This window comes from Pholcus phalangioides, unplaced genomic scaffold, assembly GCF_987345545.1.
Source record: "Pholcus phalangioides strain wild (caught in Gottingen) unplaced genomic scaffold, Ppha-v1.0 ptg000005l_1, whole genome shotgun sequence".
In the NCBI taxonomy this organism is placed as follows: Eukaryota; Metazoa; Arthropoda; class Arachnida; order Araneae; family Pholcidae; genus Pholcus; species Pholcus phalangioides.
In genome coordinates, this window is record NW_028301598.1 from 8,248,598 (window position 1) to 8,267,883 (window position 19,286).

Below are 19,286 nucleotides of genomic sequence, written 5' to 3' on the forward strand. Positions count from 1 at the left end.
TGTTGATTCTAATGGAATAAAGTAACATTTTCATTTTTCGGTAATAAATTATTGTTTGGTCTTCAACGTGGCTCGGTGGTCTAGGGGTATGATTCTCGCTTTGGGTGCGAGAGGTCCCGGGTTCAAATCCCGGTCGAGTAATCATAATTCGTAATCGCGTAAATACTTTCTTGTCATTGTTGATTCTAATGGAATAAAGTAACATTTTCATTTTTTGGTATTAAATTATTGTTGGGTCTTCAACGTGGCTCGGTGGTCTAGGGGTATGATTCTCGCTTTGGGTGCGAGAGGTCCCGGGTTCAAATCCCGGTAGAGCCCTGACGTAATCGCGTAAATACTTTCTTTTCGTTGTTGATTCTAATGGAATAAAGTAACATTTTCATTTTTTGGTAATAAATTATTGTTGGGTCTTGAACGTGCCTCGGTGGTCTAGGGGTATGATTCTCGCTTTGAGTGCGAGAGGTCCCAGGTTCAAATCCCGGTCGATCCCTGACGTAATCGCGTAAATACTTTCTTGTCATTGTTGATTCTAATGGAATAAAGTAACATTTTCATTTTTTGGTAATAAATTATTGTTGGGTCTTGAACGTGGCTCGGTGGTCTAGGGGTATGATTCTCGCTTTGGGTGCGTGAGGTCCTGGGTTCAAATCCCGGTCGAGCCCTGACGTAATCGCGTAAATACTTTCTTGTCATTGTTGATTCTAATGGAATAAAGTAACATTTTCATTTTTCGGTAATAAATAATTGTTGGCGCTTCTACGGGGCTCTGTGTCTAGGGGTATGATTCTCGCTTTGGGTGCGAAAGGTCCCGGGCTCAAATCCCGGTCGAGCCCTGACGTGATCGCATAAGTACTTTCTTGTCATTGTTGAATCTAATGGAATAAAGTAACATTTTCATTTTTCGGTATTACATTATTGTTGGATCTTGAACGAGGCTCGGTGGTCTAGGGGTATGATTCTCGCTTTGGGTGCGAGAGGTCCCGGATTCAAATCCCGGTTGAGCCCTGACGTGATCGCATAAATACTTTCTTGTCATTGTTGATTCTAATGGAATAAAGTAACATTTTCATTTTTCGGTAATAAATTATTGTTGGGTCTTCAACGTGGCTCGGTGGTCTAGGGTTATGATTCTCGCTTTGGGTGCGAGAGGTCCCGGGTTCAAATCCCGGTCGAGTAATCGTAATTCGTAATCGCGTAAATACTTTCTTGTCATTGTTGATTCTAATGGAATAAAGTAACATTTTCATTTTTTGGTATTAAATTATTGTTGGGTCTTCAACGTGGCTCGGTGGTCTAGGGGTATGATTCTCGCTTTGGGTGCGAGAGGTCCCGGGTTCAAATCCCGGTCGAGCCCTGACGTAATCGCGTAAATACTTTCTTTTCGTTGTTGATTCTAATGGAATAAAGTAACATTTTCATTTTTTGGTAATAAATTATTGTTGGGTCTTCAACGTGGCTCGGTGGTCTAGGGGTATGATTCTCGCTTTGGGTGCGAGAGGTCCCGGGTTCAAATCCCGGTCGAGCCCTGACGTAATCGCGTAAATACTTTCTTGTCATTGTTGATTCTAATGGAATAAAGTAACATTTTCATTCTTCGGTAATAAATTATTGTTGGGTTTTGAACGTGGCTCGGTGGTCTAGGGGTATGATTCTCGCTTTGGGTGCGAGAGGTCCCGAGTTCAAATCCCGGTCGAGCCCTGACGTGATCGCATAAGTACTTTCTTGTCATTGTTGAATCTAATGGAATAAAGTAACATTTTCATTTTTCGGTATTAAATTATTGTTGGATCTTCAACGAGGCTCGGTGGTCTAGGGGTATGATTCTCGCTTTGGGTGCGAGAGGTCCCGGATTCAAATCCCGGTCGAGCCCTGACGTAATCGCGTAAATACTTTCTTTTCGTTGTTGATTCTAATGGAATAAAGTAACATTTTCATTTTTTGGTAATAAATTATTGTTGGGTTTTGAACGTGGCTCGGTGGTCTAGGGGTATGATTCTCGCTTTGGGTGCGAGAGGTCCCGAGTTCAAATCCCGGTCGAGCCCTGACGTGATCGCATAAGTACTTTCTTGTCATTGTTGAATCTAATGGAATAAAGTAACATTTTCATTTTTCGGTATTAAATTATTGTTGGATCTTCAACGAGGCTCGGTGGTCTAGGGGTATGATTCTCGCTTTGATTGCGAGAGGTCCCGGATTCAAATCCCGGTTGAGCCCTGACGTGATCGCATAAATACTTTCTTGTCATGTTGATTCTAATGGAATAAAGTAACATTTTCATTTTTCGGTAATAAATTATTGTTGGGTCTTCAACGTGGCTCGGTGGTCTAGGGGTATGATTCTCGCTTTGGGTGCGAGAGGTCCCGGGTTCAAATCCCGGTCGAGCCCTGACGTAATCGCGTAAATACTTTCATTTCGTTGTTGATTCTAATGGAATAAAGTAACATTTTCATTTTTTGGTAATAAATTATTGTTGGGTCTTCAACGTGGCTCGGTGGTCTAGGGGTATGATTCTCGCTTTGGGTGCGAGAGGTCCCGGGTTCAAATCCCGGTCGAGCCCTGACGTAATCGCGTAAATACTTTCTTGTCATTGTTGATTCTAATGGAATAAAGTAACATTTTCATTTTTCGGTAATAAATTATTGTTGGGTTTTGAACGTGGCTCGGTGGTCTAGGGGTATGATTCTCGCTTTGGGTGCGAGAGGTCCCGAGTTCAAATCCCGGTCGAGCCCTGACGTGTTCGCATAAGTACTTTCTTGTCATTGTTGAATCTAATGGAATAAAGTAACATTTTCATTTTTCGGTATTAAATTATTGTTGGATCTTCAACGAGGCTCGGTGGTCTAGGGGTATGATTCTCGCTTTGGGTGCGAGAGGTCCCGGATTCAAATCCCGGTCGAGCCCTGACGTAATCGCGTAAATACTTTCTTTTCGTTGTTGATTCTAATGGAATAAAGTAACATTTTCATTTTTTGGTAATAAATTATTGTTGGGTTTTGAACGTGGCTCGGTGGTCTAGGGGTATGATTCTCGCTTTGGGTGCGAGAGGTCCCGAGTTCAAATCCCGGTCGAGCCCTGACGTGATCGCATAAGTACTTTCTTGTCATTGTTGAATCTAATGGAATAAAGTAACATTTTCATTTTTCGGTATTAAATTATTGTTGGATCTTCAACGAGGCTCGGTGGTCTAGGGGTATGATTCTCGCTTTGGGTGCGAGAGGTCCCGGATTCAAATCCCGGTCGAGCCCTGACGTAATCGCGTAAATACTTTCTTTTCGTTGTTGATTCTAATGGAATAAAGTAACATTTTCATTTTTTGGTAATAAATTATTGTTGGGATTTGAACGTGGCTCGGTGGTCTAGGGGTATGATTCTCGCTTTGGGTGCGAGAGGTCCCGAGTTCAAATCCCGGTCGAGCCCTGACGTGATCGCATAAGTACTTTCTTGTCATTGTTGAATCTAATGGAATAAAGTAACATTTTCATTTTTCGGTATTAAATTATTGTTGGATCTTCAACGAGGCTCGGTGGTCTAGGGGTATGATTCTCGCTTTGGGTGCGAGAGGTCCCGGATTCAAATCCCGGTTGAGCCCTGACGTGATCGCATAAATACTTTCTTGTCATTGTTGATTCTAATGGAATAAAGTAACATTTTCATTTTTCGGTAATAAATTATTGTTGGGTCTTCAACGTGGCTCGGTGGTCTAGGGGTATGATTCTCGCTTTGGGTGCGAGAGGTCCCGGGTTCAAATCCCGGTCGAGTAATCGTAATTCGTAATCGCGTAAATACTTTCATGTCATTGTTGATTCTAATGGAATAAAGTAACATTTTCATTTTTTGGTATTAAATTATTGTTGGGTCTTCAACGTGGCTCGGTGGTCTAGGGGTATGATTCTCGCTTTGGGTGCGAGAGGTCCCGGGTTCAAATCCCGGTCGAGCCCTGACGTAATCGCGTAAATACTTTCTTTTCGTTGTTGATTCTAATGGAATAAAGTAACATTTTCATTTTTTGGTAATAAATTATTGTTGGGTCTTGAACGTGGCTCGGTGGTCTAGGGGTATGATTCTCGCTTTGGGTGCGAGAGGTCCTGGGTTCAAATCCCGGTCGAGCCCTGACGTAATCGCGTAAATACTTTCTTGTCATTGTTGATTCTAATGGAATAAAGTAACATTTTCATTTTTTGGTAATAAATTATTGTTGGGTCTTGAACGTGGCTCGGTGGTCTAGGGGTATGATTCTCGCTTTGGGTGCGAGAGGTTCCGGGTTCAAATCCCGGTCGAGTAATCGTAATTCGTAATCACGTAAATACTTTCTTGTCATTGTTGATTCTAATGGAATAAAGTAACATTTTCATTTTTAGGTAATAAATAATTGTTGGCGCTTCTACGGAGCTCGGTGGTCTAGGGGTATGATTCTCGCTTTGGGTGCGAGAGGTCCCGGGCTCAAATCCCGGTCGACCCCTGACGTGATCGCATAAGTACTTTCTTGTCATTGTTGAATCTAATGGAATAAAGTAACATTTTCATTTTTCGGTATTAAATTATTGTTGGGTCTTCAACGTGGCTCGGTGGTCTAGGGGTATGATTCTCGCTTTGGTTTGCGAGAGGTCCCGGGTTCAAATTCCGGTCGAGTAATCGTAATTCGTAATCGCGTAAATACTTTCTTGTCATTGTTGATTCTAATGGAATAAAGTAACATTTTCATTTTTTGGTATTAAATTATTGTTGGGTCTTCAACGTGGCTCGGTGGTCTAGGGGTATGATTGTCGCTTTGGGTGCGAGAGGTCCCGGGTTCAAATCCCGGTCGAGCCCTGACGTAATCGCGTGAATACTTTCTTTTCGTTGTTGATTCTAATGGAATAAAGTAACATTTTCATTTTTTGGTATTAAATTATTGTTGGGTCTTCAACGTGGCTCGGTGGTCTAGGGGTATGATTCTCGCTTTGGGTGCGAGAGGTCCCGAGTTCAAATCCCGGTCGAGCCCTGACGTGATCGCATAAGTACTTTCTTGTCATTGTTGAATCTAATGGAATAAAGTAACATTTTCATTTTTCGGTATTAAATTATTGTTGGATTCTCAACGAGGCTCGGTGGTCTAGGGGTATGATTCTCGCTTTGGGTGCGAGAGGTCCCGGGTTCAAATCCCGGTCGAGTAATCGTAATTCGTAATCGCGTAAATACTTTCTTGTCATTGTTGATTCTAATGGAATAAAGTAACATTTTCATTTTTTGGTATTAAATTATTGTTGGGTCTTCAACGTGGCTCGGTGGTCTAGGGGTATGATTGTCGCTTTGGGTGCGAGAGGTCCCGGGTTCAAATCCCGGTCGACCCCTGACGTAATCGCGTAAATACTTTCTTTTCGTTGTTGATTCTAATGGAATAAAGTAACATTATCATTTTTTGGTAATAAATTATTGTTGGGACTTTAACGTGGCTCGGTGGTCTAGGGGTATGATTCTCGCTTTGGGTGCGAGAGGTCCCGGGTTCAAATCCCGGTCGAGCCCTGACGTAATCGCGTAAATACTTTCTTGTCATTGTTGGTTCTAATGGAATAAAGTAACATTTTCATTTTTTGGTAATAAATTATTGTTGGGTCTTCAACGTGGCTCGGTGGTCTAGGGGTATGATTCTCGCTTTGGGTGCGAGAGGTCCCGGGTTCATATCCCGGTCGAGTAATCGTAATTCGTAATCGCGTAAATACTTTCTTGTAATTGTTGATTCTAATGGAATAAAGTAACATTTTCATTTTTTGGTATTAAATTATTGTTGGGTCTTCAACGTGGCTCGGTGGTCTAGGGGTATGATTCTCGCTTTGGGTGCGAGAGGTCGCGGGTTCAAATCCCGGTCGAGCCCTGACATAACCGCGTAAATACTTTCTTTTCGTTGTTGATTCTAATGGAATAAAGTAACATTGTCATTTTTTGGTAATAAATTATTGTTGGGTCTTCAACGTGGCTCGGTGGTCTAGGGGTATGATTCTCGCTTTGGGTGCGGGAGGTCCCGGGTTCAAATCCCGGTCGAACCCTGACGTAATCGCGTAAATACTTTCTTTTCGTTGTTGATTCTAATGGAATAAAGTAACATTTTCATTTTTTGGTAATAAATTATTGTTGGCTCTTCAATGTGGCTCGGTGGTCTAGGGGTATGATTCTCGCTTTGGGTGCGAGAGGTCCCGGGCTCAAATCCCGGTCAAGCCCTGACGTGATCGCATAAGTACTTTCTTGTCATTGTTGAATCTAATGGAATAAAGTAACATTTTCATTTTTCGGTATTAAATTATTGTTGGATCTTCAACGAGGCTCGGTGGTCTAGGGGTATGATTCTCGCTTAGGGTGCGGGAGGTACCGGGTTCAAATCCCGGTCGAGCCCTGACGTAATCGCGTAAATACTTTCTTGTCATTGTTGATTCTAATGGAATAAAGTAACATTTTCATTTTTCGGTAATAAATAATTGTTGGCGCTTCTACGGGGCTCGGTGGTCTAGGGGTATGATTCTCGCTTTGGGTGCGAGAGGTCCCGGGTTCAAATCCCGGTCGAGCCCTGACGTGGTCGCATAAATACTTTCTTGTCATTGTTGATTCTAATGGAATAAAGTAACATTTTCATTTTTTGGTAATAAATTATTGTTGGATCTTCAACGGGGACTCGGTGGTCTAGGGGTATGATTCTCGCTTTGGGTGCGAGAGGTCCCGGATTCAAATCCCGGTTGAGCCCTGACGTGATCGCATAAATACTTTCTTGTCATTGTTGATTCTAATTGAATAAAGTAACATTTTCATTTTTCGGTAATAAATTATTGTTGGCGCTTCAACGGGGCTCGGTGGTCTAGGGGTATGATTCTCGCTTTGCATGCGAGAGGTCCCGGGTTCAAATCCCGGTCGAGCCCTGACGTAATCGCGTAAATACTTTCTTGTCATTGTGGTTTCTAATGGAATAAAGTAACATTTTCATTTTTCGGTAATAAATAATTGTTGGCGCTTCTACGAGGTTCGGTGGTCTAGGGGTATGATTCTCGCTTTGGGTGCGAGAGGTCCCGGGTTCAAATCCCGGTCGAGCCCTGACGTGATCGCATAAGTACTTTCTTGTCATTGTTGAATCTAATGGAATAAAGTAACATTTTCATTTTTCGGTATTAAATTATTGTTGGATCTTCAACGAGGCTCGGTGGTCTAGGGGTATGATTCTCGATTTGGGTGCGTGAGGTCCCGGGCTCAAATCCCGGTCGAGCCCTGACGTGATCGCATAAGTACTTTCTTGTCATTGTTGAATCTAATGGAATAAAGTAACATTTTCATTTTTCGGTATTAAATTATTGTTGGGTTTTCAACGTGGCTCGGTGGTCTAGGGGTATGATTCCCGCTTAGGGTGCGAGAGGTCCCCGGTTCAAATCCCGGTCGAGCCCTGACGTCATCGTATAAATACTTTCTTGTCATTGTTGATTCTAATCTAATAAAGTAACATTTTCATTTTTCGGTAATAAATTATTGTTGGGTCTTCAACGTGGCTCGGTGGTCTAGGGTTATGATTCTCGCTTTGGGTGCGAGAGGTCCCGGGTTCAAATCCCGGTCGAGTAATCGTAATTCGTAATCGCGTAAATACTTTCTTGTCATTGTTGATTCTAATGGAATAAAGTAACATTTTCATTTTTTGGTATTAAATTATTGTTGGGTCTTCAACGTGGCTCGGTGGTCTAGGGGTATGATTCTCGCTTTGGGTGCGAGAGGTCCCGGGTTCAAATCCCGGTCGAGCCCTGACGTAATCGCGTAAATACTTTCTTTTCGTTGTTGATTCTAATGGAATAAAGTAACATTTTCATTTTTTGGTAATAAATTATTGTTGGGTCTTCAACGTGGCTCGGTGGTCTAGGGGTATGATTCTCGCTTTGGGTGCGAGAGGTCCCGGGTTCAAATCCCGGTCGAGCCCTGACGTAATCGCGTAAATACTTTCTTGTCATTGTTGATTCTAATGGAATAAAGTAACATTTTCATTTTTCGGTAATAAATTATTGTTGGGTTTTGAACGTGGCTCGGTGGTCTAGGGGTATAATTCTCGCTTTGGGTGCGAGAGGTCCCGAGTTCAAATCCCGGTCGAGCCCTGACGTGATCGCATAAGTACTTTCTTGTCATTGTTGAATCTAATGGAATAAAGTAACATTTTCATTTTTCGGTATTAAATTATTGTTGGATCTTCAACGAGGCTCGGTGGTCTAGGGGTATGATTCTCGCTTTGGGTGCGAGAGGTCCCGGATTCAAATCCCGGTCGAGCCCTGACGTAATCGCGTAAATACTTTCTTTTCGTTGTTGATTCTAATGGAATAAAGTAACATTTTCATTTTTTGGTAATAAATTATTGTTGGGTTTTGAACGTGGCTCGGTGGTCTAGGGGTATGATTCTCGCTTTGGGTGCGAGAGGTCCCGAGTTCAAATCCCGGTCGAGCCCTGACGTGATCGCATAAGTACTTTCTTGTCATTGTTGAATCTAATGGAATAAAGTAACATTTTCATTTTTCGGTATTAAATTATTGTTGGATCTTCAACGAGGCTCGGTGGTCTAGGGGTATGATTCTCGCTTTGGGTGCGAGAGGTCCCGGATTCAAATCCCGGTCGAGCCCTGGCGTAATCGCGTAAATACTTTCTTTTCGTTGTTGATTCTAATGGAATAAAGTAACATTTTCATTTTTTGGTAATAAATTATTGTTGGGTTTTGAACGTGGCTCGGTGGTCTAGGGGTATGATTCTCGCTTTGGGTGCGAGAGGTCCCGAGTTCAAATCCCGGTCGAGCCCTGACGTGATCGCATAAGTACTTTCTTGTCATTGTTGAATCTAATGGAATAAAGTAACATTTTCATTTTTCGGTATTAAATTATTGTTGGATCTTCAACGAGGCTCGGTGGTCTAGGGGTATGATTCTCGCTTTGATTGCGAGAGGTCCCGGGTTCAAATCCCGGTCGAGCCCTGACGTAATCGCGTAAATACTTTCTTTTCGTTGTTGATTCTAATGGAATAAAGTAACATTTTCATTTTTTGGTAATAAATTATTGTTGGGTTTTGAACATGGCTCGGTGGTCTAGGGGTATGATTCTCGCTTTGGGTGCGAGAGGTCCCGAGTTCAAATCCCGGTCGAGCCCTGACTAGATCGCATAAGTACTTTCTTGTCATTGTTGAATCTAATGGATTAAAGTAACATTTTCATTTTTCGGTATTAAATTATTGTTGGATCTTCAACGAGGCTCGGTGGTCTAGGGGTATGATTCTCGCTTTGGGTGCGAGAGGTCCCGGATTCAAATCCCGGTTGAGCCCTGACGTGATCGCATAAATACTTTCTTGTCATTGTTGATTCTAATGGAATAAAGTAACATTTTCATTTTTCGGTAATAAATTATTGTTGGGTCTTCAACGTGGCTCGGTGGTCTAGGGGTATGATTCTCGCTTTGGGTGCGAGAGGTCCCGGGTTCAAATCCCGGTCGAGCCCTGACGTAATCGCGTAAATACTTTCATTTCGTTGTTGATTCTAATGGAATAAAGTAACATTTTCATTTTTTGGTAATAAATTATTGTTGGGTCTTCAACGTGGCTCGGTGGTCTAGGGGTATGATTCTCGCATTGGGTGCGAGAGGTCCCGGGTTCAAATCCCGGTCGAGCCCTGACGTAATCGCGTAAATACTTTCTTGTCATTGTTGATTCTAATGGAATAAAGTAACATTTTCATTTTTCGGTAATAAATTATTGTTGGGTTTTGAACGTGGCTCGGTGGTCTAGGGGTATGATTCTCGCTTTGGGTGCGAGAGGTCCCGAGTTCAAATCCCGGTCGAGCCCTGACGTGTTCGCATAAGTACTTTCTTGTCATTGTTGAATCTAATGGAATAAAGTAACATTTTCATTTTTCGGTATTAAATTATTGTTGGATCTTCAACGAGGCTCGGTGGTCTAGGGGTATGATTCTCGCTTTGGGTGCGAGAGGTCCCGGATTCAAATCCCGGTCGAGCCCTGACGTAATCGCGTAAATACTTTCTTTTCGTTGTTGATTCTAATGGAATAAAGTAACATTTTCATTTTTTGGTAATAAATTATTGTTGGGTTTTGAACGTGGCTCGGTGGTCTAGGGGTATGATTCTCGCTTTGGGTGCGAGAGGTCCCGAGTTCAAATCCCGGTCGAGCCCTGACGTGATCGCATAAGTACTTTCTTGTCATTGTTGAATCTAATGGAATAAAGTAACATTTTCATTTTTCGGTATTAAATTATTGTTGGATCTTCAACGAGGCTCGGTGGTCTAGGGGTATGATTCTCGCTTTGGGTGCGAGAGGTCCCGGATTCAAATCCCGGTCGAGCCCTGACGTAATCGCGTAAATACTTTCTTTTCGTTGTTGATTCTAATGGAATAAAGTAACATTTTCATTTTTTGGTAATAAATTATTGTTGGGTTTTGAACGTGGCTCGGTGGTCTAGGGGTATGATTCTCGCTTTGGGTGCGAGAGGTCCCGAGTTCAAATCCCGGTCGAGCCCTGACTAGATCGCATAAGGGCTTTCTTGTCATTGTTGAACCTAATGGAATAAAGTAACATTTTCATTTTTCGGTATTAAATTATTGTTGGATCTTCAACGAGGCTCGGTGGTCTAGGGGTATGATTCTCGCTTTGGGTGCGAGAGGTCCCGGATTCAAATCCCGGTTGAGCCCTGACGTGATCGCATAAATACTTTCTTGTCATTGTTGATTCTAATGGAATAAAGTAACATTTTCATTTTTCGGTAATAAATTATTGTTGGGTCTTCAACGTGGCTCGGTGGTCTAGGGGTATGATTCTCGCTTTGGGTGCGAGAGGTCCCGGGTTCAAATCCCGGTCGAGTAATCGTAATTCGTAATCGCGTAAATACTTTCATGTCATTGTTGATTCTAATGGAATAAAGTAACATTTTCATTTTTTGGTATTAAATTATTGTTGGGTCTTCAACGTGGCTCGGTGGTCTAGGGGTATGATTCTCGCTTTGGGTGCGAGAGGTCCCGGGTTCAAATCCCGGTCGAGCCCTGACGTAATCGCGTAAATACTTTCTTTTCGTTGTTGATTCTAATGGAATAAAGTAACATTTTCATTTTTTGGTAATAAATTATTGTTGGGTCTTGAACGTGGCTCGGTGGTCTAGGGGTATGATTCTCGCTTTGGGTGCGAGAGGTCCTGGGTTCAAATCCCGGTCGAGCCCTGACGTAATCGCGTAAATACTTTCTTGTCATTGTTGATTCTAATGGAATAAAGTAACATTTTCATTTTTTGGTAATAAATTATTGTTGGGTCTTGAACGTGGCTCGGTGGTCTAGGGGTATGATTCTCGCTTTGGGTGCGAGAGGTTCCGGGTTCAAATCCCGGTCGAGTAATCGTAATTCGTAATCACGTAAATACTTTCTTGTCATTGTTGATTCTAATGGAATAAAGTAACATTTTCATTTTTAGGTAATAAATAATTGTTGGCGCTTCTACGGGGCTCGGTGGTCTAGGGGTATGATTCTCGCTTTGGGTGCGAGAGGTCCCGGGCTCAAATCCCGGTCGACCCCTGACGTGATCGCATAAGTACTTTCTTGTCATTGTTGAATCTAATGGAATAAAGTAACATTTTCATTTTTCGGTATTAAATTATTGTTGGATCTTCAACGAGGCTCGGTGGTCTAGGGGTATGATTCTCGCTTTGGGTGCGAGAGGTCCCGGATTCAAATCCCGGTTGAGCCCGGACGTGATCGCATATATACTTTCTTGTCATTGTTGATTTTAATGGAATAAAGTAACATTTTCATTTTTCGGTAATAAATTATTGTTGGGTCTTCAACGTGGCTCGGTGGTCTAGGGGTATGATTCTCGCTTTGGTTTGCGAGAGGTCCCGGGTTCAAATTCCGGTCGAGTAATCGTAATTCGTAATCGCGTAAATACTTTCTTGTCATTGTTGATTCTAATGGAATAAAGTAACATTTTCATTTTTTGGTATTAAATTATTGTTGGGTCTTCAACGTGGCTCGGTGGTCTAGGGGTATGATTGTCGCTTTGGGTGCGAGAGGTCCCGGGTTTAAATCCCGGTCGAGTAATCGTAATTCGTAATCGCGTAAATACTTTCTTGTCATTGTTGATTCTAATGGAATAAAGTAACATTTTCATTTTTTGGTATTAAATTATTGTTGGGTCTTCAACGTGGCTCGGTGGTCTAGGGGTATGATTCTCGCTTTGGGTGCGAGAGGTCCCGAGTTCAAATCCCGGTCGAGCCCTGACGTGATCGCATAAGTACTTTCTTGTCATTGTTGAATCTAATGGAATAAAGTAACATTTTCATTTTTCGGTATTAAATTATTGTTGGATTCTCAACGAGGCTCGGTGGTCTAGGGGTATGATTCTCGCTTTGGGTGCGAGAGGTCCCGGGTTCAAATCCCGGTCGAGTAATCGTAATTCGTAATCGCGTAAATACTTTCTTGTCATTGTTGATTCTAATGGAATAAAGTAACATTTTCATTTTTTGGTATTAAATTATTGTTGGGTCTTCAACGTGGCTCGGTGGTCTAGGGGTATGATTGTCGCTTTGGGTGCGAGAGGTCCCGGGTTCAAATCCCGGTCGACCCCTGACGTAATCGCGTAAATACTTTCTTTTCGTTGTTGATTCTAATGGAATAAAGTAACATTATCATTTTTTGGTAATAAATTATTGTTGGGACTTTAACGTGGCTCGGTGGTCTAGGGGTATGATTCTCGCTTTGGGTGCGAGAGGTCCCGGGTTCAAATCCCGGTCGAGCCCTGACGTAATCGCGTAAATACTTTCTTGTCATTGTTGGTTCTAATGGAATAAAGTAACATTTTCATTTTTTGGTAATAAATTATTGTTGGGTCTTCAACGTGGCTCGGTGGTCTAGGGGTATGATTCTCGCTTTGGGTGCGAGAGGTCCCGGGTTCATATCCCGGTCGAGTAATCGTAATTCGTAATCGCGTAAATACTTTCTTGTAATTGTTGATTCTAATGGAATAAAGTAACATTTTCATTTTTTGGTATTAAATTATTGTTGGGTCTTCAACGTGGCTCGGTGGTCTAGGGGTATGATTCTCGCTTTGGGTGCGAGAGGTCGCGGGTTCAAATCCCGGTCGAGCCCTGACATAACCGCGTAAATACTTTCTTTTCGTTGTTGATTCTAATGGAATAAAGTAACATTGTCATTTTTTGGTAATAAATTATTGTTGGGTCTTCAACGTGGCTCGGTGGTCTAGGGGTATGATTCTCGCTTTGGGTGCGGGAGGTCCCGGGTTCAAATCCCGGTCGAGCCCTGACGTAATCGCGTAAATACTTTCTTTTCGTTGTTGATTCTAATGGAATAAAGTAACATTTTCATTTTTTGGTAATAAATTATTGTTGGCTCTTCAATGTGGCTCGGTGGTCTAGGGGTATGATTCTCGCTTTGGGTGCGGGATGTACCGGGTTCAAATCCCGGTCGAGCCCTGACGTAATCGCGTAAATACTTTCTTTTCGTTGTTGATTCTAATGGAATAAAGTAACATTTTCATTTTTTGGTAATAAATTATTGTTGGGCCTTCAACGTGGCTCGGTGGTCTAGGGGTATGATTCTCGCTTTGGGTGCGAGAGGTCCCGGGCTCAAATCCCGGTCAAGCCCTGACGTGATCGCATAAGTACTTTCTTGTCATTGTTGAATCTAATGGAATAAAGTAACATTTTCATTTTTCGGTATTAAATTATTGTTGGATCTTCAACGAGGCTCGGTGGTCTAGGGGTATGATTCTCGCTTAGGGTGCGGGAGGTACCGGGTTCAAATCCCGGTCGAGCCCTGACGTAATCGCGTAAATACTTTCTTGTCATTGTTGATTCTAATGGAATAAAGTAACATTTTCATTTTTCGGTAATAAATAATTGTTGGCGCTTCTACGGGGCTCGGTGGTCTAGGGGTATGATTCTCGCTTTGGGTGCGAGAGGTCCCGGGTTCAAATCCCGGTCGAGCCCTGACGTGATCGCATAAATACTTTCTTGTCATTGTTGATTCTAATGGAATAAAGTAACATTTTCATTTTTTGGTAATAAATTATTGTTGGATCTTCAACGGGGACTCGGTGGTCTAGGGGTATGATTCTCGCTTTGGGTGCGAGAGGTCCCGGATTCAAATCCCGGTTGAGCCCTGACGTGATCGCATAAATACTTTCTTGTCATTGTTGATTCTAATGGAATAAAGTAACATTTTCATTTTTCGGTAATAAATTATTGTTGGCGCTTCAACGGGGCTCGGTGGTCTAGGGGTATGATTCTCGCTTTGCATGCGAGAGGTCCCGGGTTCAAATCCCGGTCGAGCCCTGACGTAATCGCGTAAATACTTTCTTGTCATTGTGGTTTCTAATGGAATAAAGTAACATTTTCATTTTTCGGTAATAAATAATTGTTGGCGCTTCTACGGGGTTCGGTGGTCTAGGGGTATGATTCTCGCTTTGGGTGCGAGAGGTCCCGGGTTCAAATCCCGGTCGAGCCCTGACGTGATCGCATAAGTACTTTCTTGTCATTGTTGAATCTAATGGAATAAAGTAACATTTTCATTTTTCGGTATTAAATTATTGTTGGATCTTCAACGAGGCTCGGTGGTCTAGGGGTATGATTCTCGATTTGGGTGCGTGAGGTCCCGGGCTCAAATCCCGGTCGAGCCCTGACGTGATCGCATAAGTACTTTCTTGTCATTGTTGAATCTAATGGAATAAAGTAACATTTTCATTTTTCGGTATTAAATTATTGTTGGGTTTTCAACGTGGCTCGGTGGTCTAGGGGTATGATTCCCGCTTAGGGTGCGAGAGGTCCCGGGTTCAAATCCCGGTCGAGCCCTGACGTCATCGTATAAATACTTTCTTGTCATTGTTGATTCTAATCTAATAAAGTAACATTTTCATTTTTCGGTAATAAATAATTGTTGGGTCTTCAACGTGGCTCGGTGGTCTAGGGGTATGATTCTCGCTTAGGGTGCGAGAGGTCCCGGGTTCAAATCCCGGTCGAGCCCTGACGTCATCGTATAAATACTTACTTGTCATTGTTGAATCTAATGGAATAAAGTAACATTTTCATTTTTCGGTATTAAATTATTGTTGGATCTTCAACGAGGCTCGGTGGTCTAGGGGTATGATTCTCGCTTTGGGTGCGAGAGGTCCCGGGCTCAAATCCCGGTCGAGCCCTGACGTGATCGCATAAGTACTTTCTTGTCATTGTTGAATCTAATGGAATAAAGTAACATTTTCATTTTTCGGTATTAAATTATTGTTGGATCTTCAACGAGGCTCGGTGGTCTAGGGGTATGATTCTCGCTTTGGGTGCGAGAGGTCCCGGATTCAAATCCCGGTTGAGCCCTGACGTGATCGCATAAATACTTTCTTGTCATTGTTGAATCTAATGGAATAAAGTAACATTTTCATTTTTCGGTAATAAATTATTGTTGGGTCTTCAACGTGGCTCGTTGGTCTAGGGGTATGATTCTCGCTTAGGGTGCGAGAGGTCCTGGGTTCTAATCCTGGTCGAGCCCTGACGTGATCGCATAAATACATTCTTGTCATTGTTGATTGTAATAGAATAAAGTAACATTTGCATTTTTCGGTATTAAATTATTGTTGGGTCTTCAACGTGGCTCGGTGGTCTAGGGGTATGATTCTCGCTTTGGGTGCGTGAGGTCCCGGGCTCAAATCCCGGTCGAGCCCTGACGTAATCGCGTAAATACTTTCTTGTCATTGTTGATTCAAATGGAATAAAGTAACATTTTCATTTTTCGGTAATAAATAATTGTTGGCGCTTCTACGGGGTTCGGTGGTCTAGGGGTATGATTCTCGCTTTGGGTGCGAGAGGTCCCGGGTTCAAATCCCGGTCGAGCCCTCACGTGATCGCATAAGTACTTTCTTGTCATTGTTGAATCTAATGGAATAAAGTAACATTTTCATTTTTCGGTAATAAATATTTCTTGGCGCTTCACCGTGGCTCGGTGGTCTAGGGGTCTGATTCTCGCTTAGGGTGCGAGAGGTCTCGGGTTCAAATCCCGGTCGAGCTCAGACGAGTCGCGTGAATGTTTTTTTGTCATTGTTGATTCTTATGGAATAAGTAACTTTTTCATTTTTCGGTAATGAATATTTCTTGGCGCTTCACCGTGGCTCGGTGGTCTAGGGGTCTGATTCTCGCTTAGGGTGCGAGAGGTCCCGGGTTCAAATCCCGGTCGAGCCCAGACGAAGTCGCGTGAATGTTTTTTTATCATTGTTGATTCTTATGGAATAAGTAACTTTTTCATTTTTCGGTAATAAATATTTCTTGGCGCTTCAACGTGGCTTAGTGGTCTAGGGGTCTGATTCTCGCTTTGGGTGCGAGAGTTCTCGGGTTCAAATCCCGGTCGAGCCCAGACGAGTCGCGTGAATGTTTTTTTGTCATTGCTGGTTCTTATGGAATAAGTAACTTTTTCAATTTTCGGTAATAAATATTTCTTTTCGCTTCACCGTGGCTAGGGGGTCTAGGGGTCTGATTCTCGCTTAGGGTGCGAGAGGTCCCGGGTTCAAATCCCGGTCGAGCCCTGACGTGATCGCATAAATACTTTCTTGTCATTGTTGATTCGAATGGAATAAAGTAACATTTTCATTTTTTGGTAATAAATAATTCTTGGCGCTTCAACGTGGCTGGGTGGTCTAGGGGCATGATTCTCGCTTAGGGTGGGAGAGGTCCTGGGTTCAAATCCCGGTCGAACCCAGACGAAGTCGCGTGAAGGTTTTTTTATCATTGTTGATTCTTATGGAATAAGTAACTTTTTCATTTTTCGGTAATAAATATTTCTTGGCGCTTCACCGTGGCTCGGTGGTCTAGGGGTCTGATTCTCGCTTAGGGTGCGAGAGGTCCCTGGTTCAAATCCCGGTCGAGCCCTGACGTGATCGCATAAATACTTTCTTGTCATTGTTGATTCGAATGGAATAAAGTAACATTTTCATTTTTTGGTAATAAATAATTCTTGGCGCTTCAACGTGGCTGGGTGGTCTAGGGGTATGATTCTCGCTTAGGGTGCGAGAGGTCCTGGGTTCAAATCCCGGTCGAGCTCAGACGAAGTCGCGTGAATGTTTTTTTATCATTGTTTCTTCTTATGGTATAAGTAACTTTTTCATTTTTCGGTAATAAATATTTCTTGGCGCTTCTACGTGGCTTGGTGGTGTAGGGGTCTGATTCTCGCTTAGGGTGCGAGAGGTCTCGGGTTCAAGTCCCGGTCGAGCCCTGACGAAGATACGAAATTATTTATTTGTCATTGTTAATTCTTAAGGAATAAGTAACTTTTTCATTTTTCGGTAATAAATAATTCTTGATGCTTCAACGTGGCTCGGTGGTCTAGGGATATGATTCTCGCTTAGGGTGCGAGAGGTCCCGGGTTCAAACCCCGGTCGAGCCCAGACGAAGTCGCGTGAATGTTTTTTTGTCATTGTTGATTCTTATGGAATAAGTAACTTTTTGATTTTTCGGTAATAAATGATTCTTGGCGCTTCAACGTGGCTCGGTGGTCTAGTGGTATGATTATCGCTTTAGGTGCGAGAGGTCTCGGGTTCAAATCCCGGTCGAGCCCGGACGAAGTCGCGAAAATATTTATTTGTCATTGTTGATTCTTATGGAATAAGTAACTTTTTCATTTTTCGGTAAAAAATATTTTTTGGCGCTTCAACGTGGCTCGGTGGTCTAGGGGTATGATTCTCGCTTAGGGTGCGAGAGGTCCCGGGTTCAAATCCCGGTCGATCCCAGACGAAGTCGCGTGAATGTTTTTTTGTCATTGTTGATTCTTATGGAATAAGTAACTTTTCCATTTTTCGGTAATAAATAATTCTTGGCGCTTCAACGTGGCTCGGTGGTCTAGGGGTATGATTCTCGCTTAGGGTGCGAGAGGTCCCGGGTTCAAATCCCGGTCGAGCCCAGACGAAGTCGCGAAAATATTTATTTGTCATTGTTGATTCTTATGGAATAAGTAACTTTTTCATTTTTCGGTAATAAATAATTCTTGGTGCTTCAACGTGGCTCGGTGGTCTAGGGTTATGATTATCGCTTTGGGTGCGAGAGGTCTCGGGTTCAAATCCCGGTCGAGCCCAGACGAAGTCGCGAAAACATTTATTTGTCATTGTTGATTCTTATGGAATAAGTAACTTTTTCATTTTTCGGTAATAAATAATTCTTGGCGTTTCAAGGTGGCTCGGTGGTCTAGGGGTATGATTCTCGCTTTGGGTGCGAGAGGTACCGGGTTCAAATCCCGGTCGAGCCCTGACGTAATCGCGTAAATACTTTCTTGTCATTGTTGATTCTAATGGAATAAAGTAACATTTTCATTTTTCGGTAATAAATTATTGTTGGCGCTTGTACGGTGCTCGGTGGTCTAGCGGTATGATTCTCGCTTTGGGTGCGAGAGGTCCCGGGTTCAAATTCCGGTCGAGCCTTGACGTGATCGCATAAATACTTTCTTGTCATGGTTGATTCTAATGGAATAAAGTAACATTTTCATTTTTCGGTAATAAATAATTGTTGGCGCTTGTACGGTGCTCGGTGGTCTAGCGGTATGATTCTCGCTTTGGGTGCGAGAGGTCCCGGGTTCAAATTCCGGTCGAGCCTTGACGTGATCGCATAAATACTTTCTTGTCATGGTTGATTCTAATGGAATAAAGTAACATTTTCATTTTTTGGTAATAAATTATTGTTGGCGCTTCAACGTGGCTCGGTGGTCTAGGGGTATGATTCTCGCTTTGGTGCGAGAGGTACCGGGTTCAAATCCCGGTCGAGCCCTGACGTAATCGCGTAAATACTTTCTTGTCATTGTTGATTCTAATGGAATAAAGTAACATTTTCATTTTTCGGTAATAAATTATTGTTGCCGCTTCAACGGGGCTCGGTGGTCTAGGGGTATGATTCTCGCTTAGGGTGCGAGAGGTCCTGGGTTCTTATCCTGGTCGAGCCCTGACGTGATCGCATAAATACATTCTTGTCATTGTTGATTGTAATAGAATAAAGTAACATTTTCATTTTTCGGCAATAAATAATTGTTGGCGCTTCTACGGGGCTCGGTGGTCTAGGGGTATGATTCTCGCTTTGGGTGCGAGAGGTCCCGGATTCAAATCCCGGTTGAGCCCTGACGTGATCGCATAAATACATTCTTGTCATTGTTGATACTAATGGAATAAAGCAACATTTTCATTTTTCGGTAATAAATAATTGTTGGCGCTTCTACGGGGCTCGGTGGTCTAGGGGTATGATTCTCGCTTAGGGTGCGAGAGGTCCTGGGTTCTAATCCTGGTCG

At 42.8% G+C, this 19,286-nt stretch overlaps 77 non-coding genes across 77 annotated transcripts; all 77 read left to right on the plus strand.

Annotated features, from left to right (window-relative positions):
• Positions 1-69: 69 nt before the first annotated feature.
• TRNAP-UGG (transfer RNA proline (anticodon UGG)) lies at positions 70-144 on the plus strand. Its single transcript has one exon. It is a non-coding gene; the product is annotated as a tRNA-Pro (tRNA).
• Positions 145-246: 102 nt separating this feature from the next.
• TRNAP-UGG (transfer RNA proline (anticodon UGG)) lies at positions 247-318 on the plus strand. Its single transcript has one exon. It is a non-coding gene; the product is annotated as a tRNA-Pro (tRNA).
• A 272-nt stretch (positions 319-590) lies between these two features.
• TRNAP-UGG (transfer RNA proline (anticodon UGG)) lies at positions 591-662 on the plus strand. Its single transcript has one exon. It is a non-coding gene; the product is annotated as a tRNA-Pro (tRNA).
• A 271-nt stretch (positions 663-933) lies between these two features.
• Positions 934-1,005, plus strand: TRNAP-UGG (transfer RNA proline (anticodon UGG)). Its single transcript has one exon. It is a non-coding gene; the product is annotated as a tRNA-Pro (tRNA).
• Positions 1,006-1,282: 277 nt separating this feature from the next.
• On the plus strand, positions 1,283-1,354 carry TRNAP-UGG (transfer RNA proline (anticodon UGG)). The gene has a single exon. It is a non-coding gene; the product is annotated as a tRNA-Pro (tRNA).
• A 100-nt stretch (positions 1,355-1,454) lies between these two features.
• TRNAP-UGG (transfer RNA proline (anticodon UGG)) lies at positions 1,455-1,526 on the plus strand. Its single transcript has one exon. It is a non-coding gene; the product is annotated as a tRNA-Pro (tRNA).
• A 100-nt stretch (positions 1,527-1,626) lies between these two features.
• On the plus strand, positions 1,627-1,698 carry TRNAP-UGG (transfer RNA proline (anticodon UGG)). The gene has a single exon. It is a non-coding gene; the product is annotated as a tRNA-Pro (tRNA).
• Positions 1,699-1,798: 100 nt separating this feature from the next.
• On the plus strand, positions 1,799-1,870 carry TRNAP-UGG (transfer RNA proline (anticodon UGG)). Its single transcript has one exon. It is a non-coding gene; the product is annotated as a tRNA-Pro (tRNA).
• A 100-nt stretch (positions 1,871-1,970) lies between these two features.
• Positions 1,971-2,042, plus strand: TRNAP-UGG (transfer RNA proline (anticodon UGG)). The gene has a single exon. It is a non-coding gene; the product is annotated as a tRNA-Pro (tRNA).
• A 271-nt stretch (positions 2,043-2,313) lies between these two features.
• On the plus strand, positions 2,314-2,385 carry TRNAP-UGG (transfer RNA proline (anticodon UGG)). Its single transcript has one exon. It is a non-coding gene; the product is annotated as a tRNA-Pro (tRNA).
• A 100-nt stretch (positions 2,386-2,485) lies between these two features.
• Positions 2,486-2,557, plus strand: TRNAP-UGG (transfer RNA proline (anticodon UGG)). Its single transcript has one exon. It is a non-coding gene; the product is annotated as a tRNA-Pro (tRNA).
• Positions 2,558-2,657: 100 nt separating this feature from the next.
• On the plus strand, positions 2,658-2,729 carry TRNAP-UGG (transfer RNA proline (anticodon UGG)). The gene has a single exon. It is a non-coding gene; the product is annotated as a tRNA-Pro (tRNA).
• A 100-nt stretch (positions 2,730-2,829) lies between these two features.
• TRNAP-UGG (transfer RNA proline (anticodon UGG)) lies at positions 2,830-2,901 on the plus strand. The gene has a single exon. It is a non-coding gene; the product is annotated as a tRNA-Pro (tRNA).
• A 100-nt stretch (positions 2,902-3,001) lies between these two features.
• Positions 3,002-3,073, plus strand: TRNAP-UGG (transfer RNA proline (anticodon UGG)). Its single transcript has one exon. It is a non-coding gene; the product is annotated as a tRNA-Pro (tRNA).
• A 100-nt stretch (positions 3,074-3,173) lies between these two features.
• Positions 3,174-3,245, plus strand: TRNAP-UGG (transfer RNA proline (anticodon UGG)). The gene has a single exon. It is a non-coding gene; the product is annotated as a tRNA-Pro (tRNA).
• A 100-nt stretch (positions 3,246-3,345) lies between these two features.
• On the plus strand, positions 3,346-3,417 carry TRNAP-UGG (transfer RNA proline (anticodon UGG)). The gene has a single exon. It is a non-coding gene; the product is annotated as a tRNA-Pro (tRNA).
• Positions 3,418-3,517: 100 nt separating this feature from the next.
• Positions 3,518-3,589, plus strand: TRNAP-UGG (transfer RNA proline (anticodon UGG)). The gene has a single exon. It is a non-coding gene; the product is annotated as a tRNA-Pro (tRNA).
• A 100-nt stretch (positions 3,590-3,689) lies between these two features.
• Positions 3,690-3,761, plus strand: TRNAP-UGG (transfer RNA proline (anticodon UGG)). The gene has a single exon. It is a non-coding gene; the product is annotated as a tRNA-Pro (tRNA).
• Positions 3,762-3,866: 105 nt separating this feature from the next.
• TRNAP-UGG (transfer RNA proline (anticodon UGG)) lies at positions 3,867-3,938 on the plus strand. Its single transcript has one exon. It is a non-coding gene; the product is annotated as a tRNA-Pro (tRNA).
• A 100-nt stretch (positions 3,939-4,038) lies between these two features.
• Positions 4,039-4,110, plus strand: TRNAP-UGG (transfer RNA proline (anticodon UGG)). The gene has a single exon. It is a non-coding gene; the product is annotated as a tRNA-Pro (tRNA).
• Positions 4,111-4,210: 100 nt separating this feature from the next.
• Positions 4,211-4,282, plus strand: TRNAP-UGG (transfer RNA proline (anticodon UGG)). Its single transcript has one exon. It is a non-coding gene; the product is annotated as a tRNA-Pro (tRNA).
• A 455-nt stretch (positions 4,283-4,737) lies between these two features.
• Positions 4,738-4,809, plus strand: TRNAP-UGG (transfer RNA proline (anticodon UGG)). The gene has a single exon. It is a non-coding gene; the product is annotated as a tRNA-Pro (tRNA).
• A 100-nt stretch (positions 4,810-4,909) lies between these two features.
• TRNAP-UGG (transfer RNA proline (anticodon UGG)) lies at positions 4,910-4,981 on the plus strand. The gene has a single exon. It is a non-coding gene; the product is annotated as a tRNA-Pro (tRNA).
• A 100-nt stretch (positions 4,982-5,081) lies between these two features.
• On the plus strand, positions 5,082-5,153 carry TRNAP-UGG (transfer RNA proline (anticodon UGG)). Its single transcript has one exon. It is a non-coding gene; the product is annotated as a tRNA-Pro (tRNA).
• A 277-nt stretch (positions 5,154-5,430) lies between these two features.
• On the plus strand, positions 5,431-5,502 carry TRNAP-UGG (transfer RNA proline (anticodon UGG)). Its single transcript has one exon. It is a non-coding gene; the product is annotated as a tRNA-Pro (tRNA).
• Positions 5,503-5,779: 277 nt separating this feature from the next.
• TRNAP-UGG (transfer RNA proline (anticodon UGG)) lies at positions 5,780-5,851 on the plus strand. The gene has a single exon. It is a non-coding gene; the product is annotated as a tRNA-Pro (tRNA).
• A 100-nt stretch (positions 5,852-5,951) lies between these two features.
• Positions 5,952-6,023, plus strand: TRNAP-UGG (transfer RNA proline (anticodon UGG)). The gene has a single exon. It is a non-coding gene; the product is annotated as a tRNA-Pro (tRNA).
• A 272-nt stretch (positions 6,024-6,295) lies between these two features.
• TRNAP-AGG (transfer RNA proline (anticodon AGG)) lies at positions 6,296-6,367 on the plus strand. The gene has a single exon. It is a non-coding gene; the product is annotated as a tRNA-Pro (tRNA).
• Positions 6,368-6,467: 100 nt separating this feature from the next.
• On the plus strand, positions 6,468-6,539 carry TRNAP-UGG (transfer RNA proline (anticodon UGG)). The gene has a single exon. It is a non-coding gene; the product is annotated as a tRNA-Pro (tRNA).
• A 273-nt stretch (positions 6,540-6,812) lies between these two features.
• TRNAA-UGC (transfer RNA alanine (anticodon UGC)) lies at positions 6,813-6,884 on the plus strand. The gene has a single exon. It is a non-coding gene; the product is annotated as a tRNA-Ala (tRNA).
• A 100-nt stretch (positions 6,885-6,984) lies between these two features.
• Positions 6,985-7,056, plus strand: TRNAP-UGG (transfer RNA proline (anticodon UGG)). The gene has a single exon. It is a non-coding gene; the product is annotated as a tRNA-Pro (tRNA).
• Positions 7,057-7,677: 621 nt separating this feature from the next.
• On the plus strand, positions 7,678-7,749 carry TRNAP-UGG (transfer RNA proline (anticodon UGG)). Its single transcript has one exon. It is a non-coding gene; the product is annotated as a tRNA-Pro (tRNA).
• A 100-nt stretch (positions 7,750-7,849) lies between these two features.
• On the plus strand, positions 7,850-7,921 carry TRNAP-UGG (transfer RNA proline (anticodon UGG)). The gene has a single exon. It is a non-coding gene; the product is annotated as a tRNA-Pro (tRNA).
• Positions 7,922-8,193: 272 nt separating this feature from the next.
• Positions 8,194-8,265, plus strand: TRNAP-UGG (transfer RNA proline (anticodon UGG)). The gene has a single exon. It is a non-coding gene; the product is annotated as a tRNA-Pro (tRNA).
• A 100-nt stretch (positions 8,266-8,365) lies between these two features.
• TRNAP-UGG (transfer RNA proline (anticodon UGG)) lies at positions 8,366-8,437 on the plus strand. Its single transcript has one exon. It is a non-coding gene; the product is annotated as a tRNA-Pro (tRNA).
• A 100-nt stretch (positions 8,438-8,537) lies between these two features.
• On the plus strand, positions 8,538-8,609 carry TRNAP-UGG (transfer RNA proline (anticodon UGG)). Its single transcript has one exon. It is a non-coding gene; the product is annotated as a tRNA-Pro (tRNA).
• Positions 8,610-8,709: 100 nt separating this feature from the next.
• TRNAP-UGG (transfer RNA proline (anticodon UGG)) lies at positions 8,710-8,781 on the plus strand. The gene has a single exon. It is a non-coding gene; the product is annotated as a tRNA-Pro (tRNA).
• A 100-nt stretch (positions 8,782-8,881) lies between these two features.
• TRNAS-UGA (transfer RNA serine (anticodon UGA)) lies at positions 8,882-8,953 on the plus strand. Its single transcript has one exon. It is a non-coding gene; the product is annotated as a tRNA-Ser (tRNA).
• Positions 8,954-9,053: 100 nt separating this feature from the next.
• TRNAP-UGG (transfer RNA proline (anticodon UGG)) lies at positions 9,054-9,125 on the plus strand. Its single transcript has one exon. It is a non-coding gene; the product is annotated as a tRNA-Pro (tRNA).
• A 100-nt stretch (positions 9,126-9,225) lies between these two features.
• On the plus strand, positions 9,226-9,297 carry TRNAP-UGG (transfer RNA proline (anticodon UGG)). The gene has a single exon. It is a non-coding gene; the product is annotated as a tRNA-Pro (tRNA).
• A 100-nt stretch (positions 9,298-9,397) lies between these two features.
• On the plus strand, positions 9,398-9,469 carry TRNAP-UGG (transfer RNA proline (anticodon UGG)). Its single transcript has one exon. It is a non-coding gene; the product is annotated as a tRNA-Pro (tRNA).
• A 100-nt stretch (positions 9,470-9,569) lies between these two features.
• Positions 9,570-9,641, plus strand: TRNAP-UGG (transfer RNA proline (anticodon UGG)). Its single transcript has one exon. It is a non-coding gene; the product is annotated as a tRNA-Pro (tRNA).
• A 100-nt stretch (positions 9,642-9,741) lies between these two features.
• TRNAP-UGG (transfer RNA proline (anticodon UGG)) lies at positions 9,742-9,813 on the plus strand. The gene has a single exon. It is a non-coding gene; the product is annotated as a tRNA-Pro (tRNA).
• A 100-nt stretch (positions 9,814-9,913) lies between these two features.
• On the plus strand, positions 9,914-9,985 carry TRNAP-UGG (transfer RNA proline (anticodon UGG)). The gene has a single exon. It is a non-coding gene; the product is annotated as a tRNA-Pro (tRNA).
• A 100-nt stretch (positions 9,986-10,085) lies between these two features.
• TRNAP-UGG (transfer RNA proline (anticodon UGG)) lies at positions 10,086-10,157 on the plus strand. The gene has a single exon. It is a non-coding gene; the product is annotated as a tRNA-Pro (tRNA).
• A 100-nt stretch (positions 10,158-10,257) lies between these two features.
• TRNAP-UGG (transfer RNA proline (anticodon UGG)) lies at positions 10,258-10,329 on the plus strand. The gene has a single exon. It is a non-coding gene; the product is annotated as a tRNA-Pro (tRNA).
• Positions 10,330-10,429: 100 nt separating this feature from the next.
• TRNAP-UGG (transfer RNA proline (anticodon UGG)) lies at positions 10,430-10,501 on the plus strand. The gene has a single exon. It is a non-coding gene; the product is annotated as a tRNA-Pro (tRNA).
• Positions 10,502-10,601: 100 nt separating this feature from the next.
• On the plus strand, positions 10,602-10,673 carry TRNAP-UGG (transfer RNA proline (anticodon UGG)). The gene has a single exon. It is a non-coding gene; the product is annotated as a tRNA-Pro (tRNA).
• Positions 10,674-10,773: 100 nt separating this feature from the next.
• Positions 10,774-10,845, plus strand: TRNAP-UGG (transfer RNA proline (anticodon UGG)). Its single transcript has one exon. It is a non-coding gene; the product is annotated as a tRNA-Pro (tRNA).
• A 105-nt stretch (positions 10,846-10,950) lies between these two features.
• Positions 10,951-11,022, plus strand: TRNAP-UGG (transfer RNA proline (anticodon UGG)). The gene has a single exon. It is a non-coding gene; the product is annotated as a tRNA-Pro (tRNA).
• Positions 11,023-11,122: 100 nt separating this feature from the next.
• TRNAP-UGG (transfer RNA proline (anticodon UGG)) lies at positions 11,123-11,194 on the plus strand. Its single transcript has one exon. It is a non-coding gene; the product is annotated as a tRNA-Pro (tRNA).
• Positions 11,195-11,294: 100 nt separating this feature from the next.
• On the plus strand, positions 11,295-11,366 carry TRNAP-UGG (transfer RNA proline (anticodon UGG)). Its single transcript has one exon. It is a non-coding gene; the product is annotated as a tRNA-Pro (tRNA).
• A 277-nt stretch (positions 11,367-11,643) lies between these two features.
• Positions 11,644-11,715, plus strand: TRNAP-UGG (transfer RNA proline (anticodon UGG)). The gene has a single exon. It is a non-coding gene; the product is annotated as a tRNA-Pro (tRNA).
• A 455-nt stretch (positions 11,716-12,170) lies between these two features.
• On the plus strand, positions 12,171-12,242 carry TRNAP-UGG (transfer RNA proline (anticodon UGG)). The gene has a single exon. It is a non-coding gene; the product is annotated as a tRNA-Pro (tRNA).
• A 100-nt stretch (positions 12,243-12,342) lies between these two features.
• On the plus strand, positions 12,343-12,414 carry TRNAP-UGG (transfer RNA proline (anticodon UGG)). The gene has a single exon. It is a non-coding gene; the product is annotated as a tRNA-Pro (tRNA).
• Positions 12,415-12,691: 277 nt separating this feature from the next.
• Positions 12,692-12,763, plus strand: TRNAP-UGG (transfer RNA proline (anticodon UGG)). Its single transcript has one exon. It is a non-coding gene; the product is annotated as a tRNA-Pro (tRNA).
• Positions 12,764-13,040: 277 nt separating this feature from the next.
• Positions 13,041-13,112, plus strand: TRNAP-UGG (transfer RNA proline (anticodon UGG)). Its single transcript has one exon. It is a non-coding gene; the product is annotated as a tRNA-Pro (tRNA).
• A 100-nt stretch (positions 13,113-13,212) lies between these two features.
• Positions 13,213-13,284, plus strand: TRNAP-UGG (transfer RNA proline (anticodon UGG)). Its single transcript has one exon. It is a non-coding gene; the product is annotated as a tRNA-Pro (tRNA).
• A 444-nt stretch (positions 13,285-13,728) lies between these two features.
• Positions 13,729-13,800, plus strand: TRNAP-AGG (transfer RNA proline (anticodon AGG)). Its single transcript has one exon. It is a non-coding gene; the product is annotated as a tRNA-Pro (tRNA).
• A 100-nt stretch (positions 13,801-13,900) lies between these two features.
• On the plus strand, positions 13,901-13,972 carry TRNAP-UGG (transfer RNA proline (anticodon UGG)). The gene has a single exon. It is a non-coding gene; the product is annotated as a tRNA-Pro (tRNA).
• Positions 13,973-14,245: 273 nt separating this feature from the next.
• On the plus strand, positions 14,246-14,317 carry TRNAA-UGC (transfer RNA alanine (anticodon UGC)). The gene has a single exon. It is a non-coding gene; the product is annotated as a tRNA-Ala (tRNA).
• A 100-nt stretch (positions 14,318-14,417) lies between these two features.
• On the plus strand, positions 14,418-14,489 carry TRNAP-UGG (transfer RNA proline (anticodon UGG)). Its single transcript has one exon. It is a non-coding gene; the product is annotated as a tRNA-Pro (tRNA).
• Positions 14,490-14,761: 272 nt separating this feature from the next.
• Positions 14,762-14,833, plus strand: TRNAP-AGG (transfer RNA proline (anticodon AGG)). Its single transcript has one exon. It is a non-coding gene; the product is annotated as a tRNA-Pro (tRNA).
• A 100-nt stretch (positions 14,834-14,933) lies between these two features.
• On the plus strand, positions 14,934-15,005 carry TRNAP-AGG (transfer RNA proline (anticodon AGG)). Its single transcript has one exon. It is a non-coding gene; the product is annotated as a tRNA-Pro (tRNA).
• Positions 15,006-15,105: 100 nt separating this feature from the next.
• Positions 15,106-15,177, plus strand: TRNAP-UGG (transfer RNA proline (anticodon UGG)). The gene has a single exon. It is a non-coding gene; the product is annotated as a tRNA-Pro (tRNA).
• Positions 15,178-15,277: 100 nt separating this feature from the next.
• On the plus strand, positions 15,278-15,349 carry TRNAP-UGG (transfer RNA proline (anticodon UGG)). The gene has a single exon. It is a non-coding gene; the product is annotated as a tRNA-Pro (tRNA).
• A 444-nt stretch (positions 15,350-15,793) lies between these two features.
• On the plus strand, positions 15,794-15,865 carry TRNAP-UGG (transfer RNA proline (anticodon UGG)). Its single transcript has one exon. It is a non-coding gene; the product is annotated as a tRNA-Pro (tRNA).
• Positions 15,866-16,135: 270 nt separating this feature from the next.
• Positions 16,136-16,207, plus strand: TRNAP-AGG (transfer RNA proline (anticodon AGG)). The gene has a single exon. It is a non-coding gene; the product is annotated as a tRNA-Pro (tRNA).
• Positions 16,208-16,991: 784 nt separating this feature from the next.
• On the plus strand, positions 16,992-17,064 carry TRNAP-AGG (transfer RNA proline (anticodon AGG)). Its single transcript has one exon. It is a non-coding gene; the product is annotated as a tRNA-Pro (tRNA).
• Positions 17,065-17,333: 269 nt separating this feature from the next.
• TRNAP-AGG (transfer RNA proline (anticodon AGG)) lies at positions 17,334-17,405 on the plus strand. Its single transcript has one exon. It is a non-coding gene; the product is annotated as a tRNA-Pro (tRNA).
• Positions 17,406-17,504: 99 nt separating this feature from the next.
• Positions 17,505-17,576, plus strand: TRNAL-UAG (transfer RNA leucine (anticodon UAG)). The gene has a single exon. It is a non-coding gene; the product is annotated as a tRNA-Leu (tRNA).
• Positions 17,577-17,675: 99 nt separating this feature from the next.
• TRNAP-AGG (transfer RNA proline (anticodon AGG)) lies at positions 17,676-17,747 on the plus strand. Its single transcript has one exon. It is a non-coding gene; the product is annotated as a tRNA-Pro (tRNA).
• A 99-nt stretch (positions 17,748-17,846) lies between these two features.
• On the plus strand, positions 17,847-17,918 carry TRNAP-AGG (transfer RNA proline (anticodon AGG)). The gene has a single exon. It is a non-coding gene; the product is annotated as a tRNA-Pro (tRNA).
• Positions 17,919-18,188: 270 nt separating this feature from the next.
• TRNAP-UGG (transfer RNA proline (anticodon UGG)) lies at positions 18,189-18,260 on the plus strand. The gene has a single exon. It is a non-coding gene; the product is annotated as a tRNA-Pro (tRNA).
• A 100-nt stretch (positions 18,261-18,360) lies between these two features.
• TRNAP-UGG (transfer RNA proline (anticodon UGG)) lies at positions 18,361-18,432 on the plus strand. Its single transcript has one exon. It is a non-coding gene; the product is annotated as a tRNA-Pro (tRNA).
• A 100-nt stretch (positions 18,433-18,532) lies between these two features.
• On the plus strand, positions 18,533-18,604 carry TRNAP-UGG (transfer RNA proline (anticodon UGG)). The gene has a single exon. It is a non-coding gene; the product is annotated as a tRNA-Pro (tRNA).
• Positions 18,605-19,047: 443 nt separating this feature from the next.
• On the plus strand, positions 19,048-19,119 carry TRNAP-UGG (transfer RNA proline (anticodon UGG)). The gene has a single exon. It is a non-coding gene; the product is annotated as a tRNA-Pro (tRNA).
• Positions 19,120-19,286: the final 167 nt, after the last annotated feature.